The sequence below is a fragment of the Quercus lobata genome, chromosome 3, assembly GCF_001633185.2.
Source record: "Quercus lobata isolate SW786 chromosome 3, ValleyOak3.0 Primary Assembly, whole genome shotgun sequence".
Lineage (NCBI taxonomy): Eukaryota > Viridiplantae > Streptophyta > Magnoliopsida > Fagales > Fagaceae > Quercus > Quercus lobata.
In genome coordinates this window covers 28,617,887-28,627,307 of record NC_044906.1, presented here as the reverse complement: position 1 = coordinate 28,627,307, position 9,421 = coordinate 28,617,887, and the positions used below count along the sequence as shown (strand labels likewise).

At 33.2% G+C, this 9,421-nt stretch overlaps 1 pseudogene; it reads right to left on the bottom strand.

Moving 5' to 3' along the window:
- Positions 1-409: 409 nt before the first annotated feature.
- On the bottom strand, positions 410-1,714 carry LOC115980689 (annotated as a pseudogene).
- Between the last annotated feature and the right edge of the window lie 7,707 nt (positions 1,715-9,421).

Genomic DNA, 9,421 nt, shown 5'->3' with positions numbered 1-9,421 from the left:
ATGACACTTACACACAAACACAAAAAATAGCTTAAAAAAACAAAAAAAAAAAAACAAAAAAAAAAAAAACACATACACAAAAAATGAGAGAGAGGGAGAGAGAGTTTGTCCCAAAATCACACTGCAAACTTATTCAGCAAAAAAAATAAAAATCACACTGCAAACTGATTCTCATACAGTCATACGGATACCAACCCAAAGAAGAAACTAAAACCCTAGCAGTTTCACCAATTTATTACAAATAACATTACATGATGATATAATTGGAATACTTTTAACAAAACATGGAAGCTTTGGACTTCCTTTATTTTAGTTCACGATGGAAACTAACGAAAAAACTGCTAAACAATTTTGCATGCAGTGTCAGCCATTTCAGTCTACCCATGCAGCATGCTTATACATTAACGTGTTAAGCATTTAAGGTTGTGGTGGAAGCATATGCAAGGAGCTCTGTGTCACTTTCAAATTTAGCCATGTCTTCCTCTTTCAAGCTAACCCATGCCTCTATTCCATCCCCACTTTTGGTGTCTAAAAATACAACAACGTTCTTGAAAGGCAAGCTAACCCGACCAATCCACATGGGATTTCCCCAACCAAAGTCCATTTCGTATATAGGGAACCTGCACAAGCTTGTGAAATTGAATGGAACTACATCTTGTTTTAGGACTTTTTCACTTGCGTCTTTGAGAAAGTCCAAGTGTTGAGTGTGGCCTTATAATTTTTTCAGATACTCATTGTCTATCTTTCTTATTGCGGCTCTCAGTTTGCCCACAAGGCCATATCTCTCTTCACTTGACAGAATGACTGTTGCAACCCGGAAGATATTTCCAAAATAATTTTCAGACAACGGGGGATCCATCCTCGTCCGTAAATTCACTGCAAAAAGTACTAAGTTGAGCTTCTTGTGCCCACAGTTTTCTTGTGTAGCAGCTACATATCGGCTCCATAAAAAGGCTGACAAGGCCTCAACCCGGCTGGGGTGTAATGGGCATTCTAAGTCTGAGCTTTCTGCATATTTTTCCTTAAGAGCCTCTATTGTAGCAGAGCTAAACACAAACCTCTTTAATACGAGCTTCTCTTGTATCATACTAGTTTCCGGTTGAAACCCAGATAAGGTACTTGTAGGCGGGAAGAGAGTTGATGCTTGAAATTGTGGATAAATATCAGTCTCGCCTCGCGCTGTGGCTGCCCAAGTTTTCATAAACATGATAAAGGATGTGCCATCAGCAATCTTGTGGGAAATGCATGCACCAATGGCAATACCACCACAAGTGAAGTAGTTGACTTGAACAGCAAAGGTTAAATTGTGCGTGCCATCAATATCGCATGGAAGAAATTTCTTGAACTCTGCCGGATTTGGATTTGTAACAATATCTGAAAGCTCGCACTTGACTTGGGCTTCGCGAAACAACACCCCTTCATCATTGCAGTCCACGTTAATATTGTCTTTAACGCGGCCAGCTAAAGGATAGTAACGCGTTAAGACGTCTGACAATGATTGCTTAAGGACACTAGAGAATGATTTGGTAATATCAGTACTGATTTTAGAGTAAGCATCATTCTGTGTGTAGAAAAAGAGAAATGGAACATACATAGGAGGGAATGTTTGGTCGAGAAAGGAAAGCTGATAATAGCGAAGATGGGTGGGAGTTGGTGAAGATGGTTTGACATTCTCATTGGAGATTACTTCCAGTTCAACCTTCATTTTCTCTTGCGAAAGTAAGTTCAAATTACTTTGAACAAGTGCTTCTATGAATGGTGCTTATGCAAATGGTGGCATCTATCTACGTATATATAAAGCTTCTGCAAATGTGCTTGACCAAGTTGATTTGATAAGACGTGCATGGGCAAGTTATTGACCACTTCATTTCAAAATGTAATGAAATTATCTTGTAAAATATAAACCTGCGAATGTACTTGGTTTGGTTCACATCTAGGTCAGTGATTATCCGATTGGACGAAAAGCCCTGAACAGCTTTAATATATACACTTCATCTATGACGTGTGATTAGATATTGAGTAAATTAAAGGAATTTTGATTAAAAGATAAAATAACATCAATGAACTTACACAAACAGCCCTTCCAAGTTTAACTAATATTGGGTTTTCAGAATATCATTTGTCTGCCATGGTAAGAACCCTTCGTGGCATGAGCATGTTATGAAATCAGAACTGGAGCAACTCAAACAACAGGGAGTGTTCCTAATCATCAAAGCTGCCCCTAGGATCTTACCTTCTTGTATTAAAGACAGCTCATTTTGCCTCAAAAAATCCCTACCACCAGCACAGCGTACACAAAATCAATGACTCAGGGCAAAACAATAAAGTCATATCATGTAAAGTAGCAGAAAATAAATAACACAATGATATGATTACTCAGGAAAACGAAACCCGTAAAAAACCTAAGGAGGATTTAACTTAGCTATCCTTAAGGTAAAACAAATCCACTATGAAAGAATTGAAATTTGTACAATAAGACTTAGACCACTAACATCCTATTGCTACTTCGAGTAGAAAACTTACTACCATGACCACGTGATAACTTCGAGTCTATGACCTACTTCTTTTTTTGATCCACTGCAACCACAAGTTTTCCCACTTGTGACTTTCTTTAAGTTCTTTAAGCAGCAAATAAAGCGATCACCAAGTTCTTGACATGAATTTTGATCTTGATAACCCTAAGTGTGTATTAGGGTAAACACCTCTAGATCTCACAAAAGATTCAACACACAATCATCAAAAGACTTCTAAAACGTAGTTAGGGCTTTTCTTTTTATACTTGGAGTAAAACATAAAACCCTACACTTCAAACGGGCTTGGGCTGAATTGGAAATTTTGCAGAAAAATTAATCTGCACATGGTTCAATCGATCGAGTCTAATTTTCGGTCAATCGAGCCTTGCAGATTTAGTCCAATAATTTCTGCAATCACTCGATTCCAATTTTACAAATAAACACACTTTGAACAAGCCTAAACCTTGACTCTGTGTTTTGATCATGGTTTGCCAACACATTACAAATTGAAGATCTAATACATTAGTTCCTAAAGTCTTAGAACCTAACAATATATATATATATATATATATTATATAATTTTAATTTTTTTTTATTTGACCCTTTAAAATAAAAATTTGAACACCCTGAACTCAAATTTTTTTAAACTTAGCTGAAACAAACTTGAATATGATACTCTTAACAATATCTTGGTCTTTTTAAACACACACACACACACAAACCCAATAACAAACCAATTTGATCAAAATCTGGAAAAAATAAAAAGTCCAACAACAAAAGTAGAAATTTGAAAATCTTAAAGCTTAGAAAAAACCATATTAGATCTTAAAATTTTTTAAATAAATCAATCAAATAAAATATCGGTGGATGAATAATTGCTTGGCTATGTACATTGAAAGATACGTAGATCATAGGATTGATAATAAAGATATTATGCCATGATTTTAAAATATGAAAACCTTATGTATTTGAGTTTTTGTTTTTTTTTTTTTTTTTTTTTTTTTTTTTTTTTTTGGGCATGATGTCAATATATTCAAGTTCTCTTTTGTTTTAAATTTTCTATAATTTATATTTCTTATTGACCTCCCTAGAAAATAATCCTAGAGCCGCCATTGCAATGAACTTTTGATATATGCAAATGGCGGCATCTATCTACGTATATATAAAGCTTCTACAAATGCGCTTGACCAGGTTGGTTTGATAAGACGTGCATGGGCAAGTTATTGACCGCTTCATTTTAAATGTAACTAGTCGTTAACCTATGCGATGCACGGGATAGTTAAACAAAATTTATACACATTCACCTTTATTGGTACAATCATTTGAAAACAATTCTAACTAATAACTAAATGTAAGAGACACATTAACTTACTATTTAAAGTAGCCTTCTGAAGAATTTACACATATTGTGCAACTGAACCTTAAAATTTAATTCCTGAACACCACAACTCCATAAAATTCATACTAATAATAATATTTTATGATTGCACAGACTATTTTTTTAGAGTGGTTGATCTCAACATTGGCGTGCATTTAATCTTTCACTAAAAGCAAAGGGAAGTAGATCATGTGCATACATCTTTATGAGCAATTTTTTTTTCTTTATTTTTTTTTTCTCCAAAGAAATAAAAGGACTTTAAAGACATGTCCAATTTGTTAAAATGCAAGTGCTTCAAGCCATAGAACGATTTAATGAAAATTGCAACTCCATGAATTGAATTTGCAAATGGTATTAACTATTGGCTATTAATGTGATTATTAAGCCGTACCACATTGAACATGTTTCTCTATCAAAATATATAAACAAACTAACCTTACAAAAGCTGAACTTTATAAGCTAAAATCTATATCGTGAGTTGTAAATCTTGAATGCTATACCGTGCATTTAGGGCTTCCTACATCTGGAGAGAGAAAGTTTGCAGAAACCAAAGAAAATCTCTCTATAGCTTAAGAAACACAATATACTAAAATCAAAGAGAAAATTTTTGGAAGACAAAATATTATAGATAATTTAAAAGAATTTTGGTTTAATTTTTGAACACCGCAACTCCATAAAATTCATACTAATAATAATATTTTATAATAGCGCAGTTAGAATTTTGGTTTAATTCTTGAACATTGAATTGGAAATTGATTATATGAGTATTCAATGGTGAACAAAGTACTATGTATTAATTAATATATAAACAAAACTAACCTTACAAAAGCTGAACTTTATAAGCTAAAATCTATACCGTGCGTTGTAGATCTTGAATGCTATAATGAATGCCAAATACATAAGAAGAACGATATATATATATATATATAAATAAAATAAAAAATAAAAAATAAAGAGCCAAATGCATCTTACCTGCTCATCACTTGCCTTGTTCGGTTGTTCCTTAGTACCTGCACTGTTGGCTTTGTCAGGTAAAACTATACTTTCTACGTAAGAATCAACAAAATTTATTGAAGAATGATAAATATTCATACTCATATCCAACTTATAATGAATGCCAAATACATAAGAAGAACGAATTATATATATATATATATATATATATAAAATAAAAAATAAAGAGCCAAATGCATCTTACCTGCTCATCACTTGCTTGTTCGGTTGTTCCTTAGTACCTGCATTGTTGGCTTTGTCGGGTAAAACTATACTTTCTACATAAGAATCAACAAAAGTTTATTGATATCAGGAAATGTCAAGATCGTTAGAGAGCATGAGAGAAAATAGAATGCAGTCATTATATTTCTTAACTTGAGAAAGGGGTAAGGTTGCTAGGGTTTTGAGGAGTTATAATGTTTTTATTTTGAGAGTTTGTAGAAACCGTGGCTTTATATTTCTTAACTTAAGAGAGGGGTAAGGTTGCTAGGGTTTTGAGGAGTTATAATGTTTTTATTTTTATTTTTTATTTTTTAAATATTGTGATGACATGGAAATTTTTTTTTATTTTTTTTTTTTAAATATTGTGCTGACGTGGAAAATTGTGGTGCCAGCAAAGGCTTCGATATATATATATATATATATATATATAGATTAAATTGTCTTGTAAAAACTTTAACCTGCGAATGTACTAGGTTTGGTTCATAATTTATGATAACATTAGGAGTTCAATGTCTTTTTTACCCTTTTTATCTTTATTTATATATGGGAAAGTCTTATATGGAAGGTTATCCTCCTAGAAAAGATTTGAAAAATGAACTATGGGTTGCCGTATTAAACATTTAAACTCTTTCAATTTGCAAAAAATGGGCCAAAGAACTTATAGGTCACTAAGGTCAGTGGCTCAGGGTCTTCCTTTGCCAACTTTTGTCTTTTTCTTTTTTTAACAAACATAAAGAAAAAGATTTTCAATTTCATGGAAGTTTTGTTCGTTTATTTATTATGTTTTCATTTATAGCAAAATCAAACAAAATCTAAGTCATAAACAAACTCTTTACTCAAATGCAAGGTTGTCAAAATCGAGATCCTACGTAGGATCGTGAGAGGTAGGTAGAATCGTGAATCGTAGGATCAGATCGTGAATCGTAAAATGTTACATTATTTGAGAAAAAAAACAAAAAATACACATTGGTATGTTAAATAATCACATAAATTATACATTATTGATATAATTACCATATATCACTACATTCATTTGTAAGCATTATTTAAAGATGCCAAAAACCTCAAAATGTGATACTCTACTAGAATATTTTTTATTTGAGTCTAACTAACACTTTCTATACATTAGAGTGGAAAAACTTGGTCTATTGGGATTTTATTTTTAATTCGAGTCCAACTGAGCCTTTTGTCAAGTTAAAGAAGATTACAAGAAATCAAGGTCGTTTGGGATCGTCAGAATCGTACGATCCTACTGATCTTGAACAATCGCAAAAATCCTTGAAAGATTTAGATCGTTTTGGGTAGGTGGGATCGTAAAATCGTAAGATCGTAGGATCGATCCAGATCGGGATTTTGACAACCATGCTCAAATGATACATCCCCTCTTTTTCTTTTACAATCTTTTGTTTCAAGTTTCAACATAAGGACTTGTCATCAAATAAGATATTTGAGATTAGATCTTCTATCTATACTAAAAATTCAATTAGTATTTTGATCTGATGATAAAAGACAATTATCAAGATCAAATATCTTAGGTTTAAACTATCTCTAAAAAAAAAAAAAAATTGTTACAACACAAAGGATTGGATTTTTTTTATTTTTTTTAGGTTCAGCTTACATCTGCTTAATTTTTAACAGGACATCTCCTTTGCTTTTAATAAACTTAACAAATGGCTGAGATTAAAAAAGAAGTACGTGTCATTTTAAAAAGAAAAGGCAGACCTCTGAAGCAACAAGGCAATGGTTCCTTCAGAGTTCAACGTTGACTACCAAGATGATGAAGGGCCTCTTCAAGTCCAAGCCTCTAACTACCCCTGAAATCGTTTTCCAAACTTGAGATCTTTTCCTCTATGAAGAGAAGGTTTCTTCTTTACCATGCTTTTTCCTACTTGGACACAGTTTGGTAATGCCTGCCTTAGTGACTAGGCTACATGATGTGAAGATTTCATTCTTTGCCGTGAAATCAAGGGAATTTATTTGAATTAAAGAATCAAAAAAAAAAAAGAGAGATGTTTTTGTCAATGTCTTCTACTTCTTCACAGAAACTCAAAAAGAAAAAAAATATATTCATAGATGTAATCACATACAGAGGTTTAACAAGTATTCCATTTTTAGCTTCAAGTCTCTATTTATATCTTTGATTTTGGAGGTCAGTCAGCATTGATTTTTTAATTCAATCCAAGGGAATACTGTGGACTGATAATTTAGAAACCAAGGCCTTCTCTCTTTCTCTTTTCTTTTGAGACTGAGATTTGGCCTTTGGGATTATGCTTACCATACCATTTGATTAAAAAAAAAAAAAGAATAGAACGAAGAAAGGATGTGGATCCTTTTTGGATTTCTTTTTGAGTTTATTTGAAGAAGAAAAATAAAGATATTGACGAAGATAGATCTCAAGCTTATTGCAATTTGTGTTATCCTTATGTCAGTGCGTTTTTTTCACAAAAGAAAATTAACGAAGCTTTACTTTTAATCTCAGCCGTTTGTTAAAAAGTACAGGAGATGTCTTATTAAATAATTAACTAGAAGTAAGCCGAACCATTTTTTTGAAACCTTTCTTTTTTGTGTGTGATTAAGTGCTGCTTATCATTGGATTTTGATAACAATTTGGCTGAATTTCTCATCCATATTTGCCATCAATTCAATTGCTTCACATTTTAGTTACACATGAAAGAGACAAAGAGTGCTCCACATTTTACAGAAAAGGCTTTACACGTAATTAATTCTTATTGCTTCATTTTTATTTATTTTGCTGAATTCTTTGAATAGGGATATTATAAATAAATAAATAAAATAAAATAAAAACCTCTTGATCTGCTAACTGGTCCACTCTACTCCAACCTACCAATGGCAATTTGGGGCCAAAATGGGCAAATGCCCTTTTTTCAGAAATTAAACATCTTTGTGCCCTCATTCTGAAACTAAATAGGGAAATGCCCCTCTTTTGTAACTCGATAATACTAAAATTGAGTTATATGAAATACTCGATATTCCTATGATCGAGTTATATACAGGTTTTTCCCGCACTGCTGGCATTTTTTTTGAATCTCTACATAACTCGATTAGTTAAAAATCGAGTTAGTTATGCTGTTATAAACCCTGATTTCGTACTATCTTTGTGTCAGGTGGAGTGTTTCAATGTAACTCGATTTATGTAATATCGAGTTATAAAGTATACTTGATATCCGTAAAGTCGAATTATTCTCTTATAATTTCTGCACACCTTCTCCCACTCAATGTGCCTTGCTCTCTGTTGAACTGAGGACGCTTTCTGCTGAACTGAGTTGGAACTCCTCCACGGATCAACAGTGGCTTTCAAACTCAATTGAAATTTTTATCACCTCAGGTAAAAAATTCACATCACAATTTTAGGGCAATGTTATTTTCATTTGATATTGTACTAAATTTTGATTTTTTAGGTTGAATGAATGTGAAGTAAGTACATTGGTGTGATTTTGGTTATTTGTTGTAGTAAACGTTGGTCAGAAGAGAATGAAATAATTTCTTTACTATAGCAACATTTTGTATTGCACATAATCATCATTGGTCAGACATTTACAACAACATTTAGTGTTGAAGACAATGTGTAGACATTACCAACAATGTCTATTGTTTAAGGTGGTCAAATGTTGGTGTTAGTGTTAGTATTTCATTTTTAGCATGCAATAGTACACAATTTTATGAATGTCTTTGCTGTGTACCATTCTATGCAGGATTACATTATTTAGCAACAGTTGATACACACTGTTAACTTGATCATTTGGTGTTATTGTATTCAGTGTCAATGTCTGGTTCTGGCAACCCACAACTCTATAGGCCTCATGATGTGTTCACTGCTATGGGTCGTTGTTGGGTATTGGAAGATGAGTTCAGCTATCCAATCAATCCGAATTTGCGAAATAGTGCTTACGTTCACAATACCATGAGACAGGAGTGGGCTTGGTTATTTCGTGAACAACAAATGTTTTATGATGAGTTGGTTGGTTTTAAGTTGCCAGTGCCTCGGCGACTCGCATCACAGATGCCCAGAGACAGCATCGACGAACTTCGTAAAGCATTGAACCGCATAAGAGAAGAAAATAATCGAATGAAGATACGTCTTAATCGATATCGGACCCAAGTCGAGATTCGAGAGTCAGTGCAGGAAGGGTGGTACGAGCATGCACAGTTCATGCAATCACTTCTTGCTGATCCCATTTATCAGTCAGACGTGGAGATGTCAGATGAAGAGTAATCGTGTCGTGTCGTGGTGTAATTAGATTTTGTTGGAGAACTATTTTGCTTAACTATGTGTTATATGTATGGTTGCATTTGT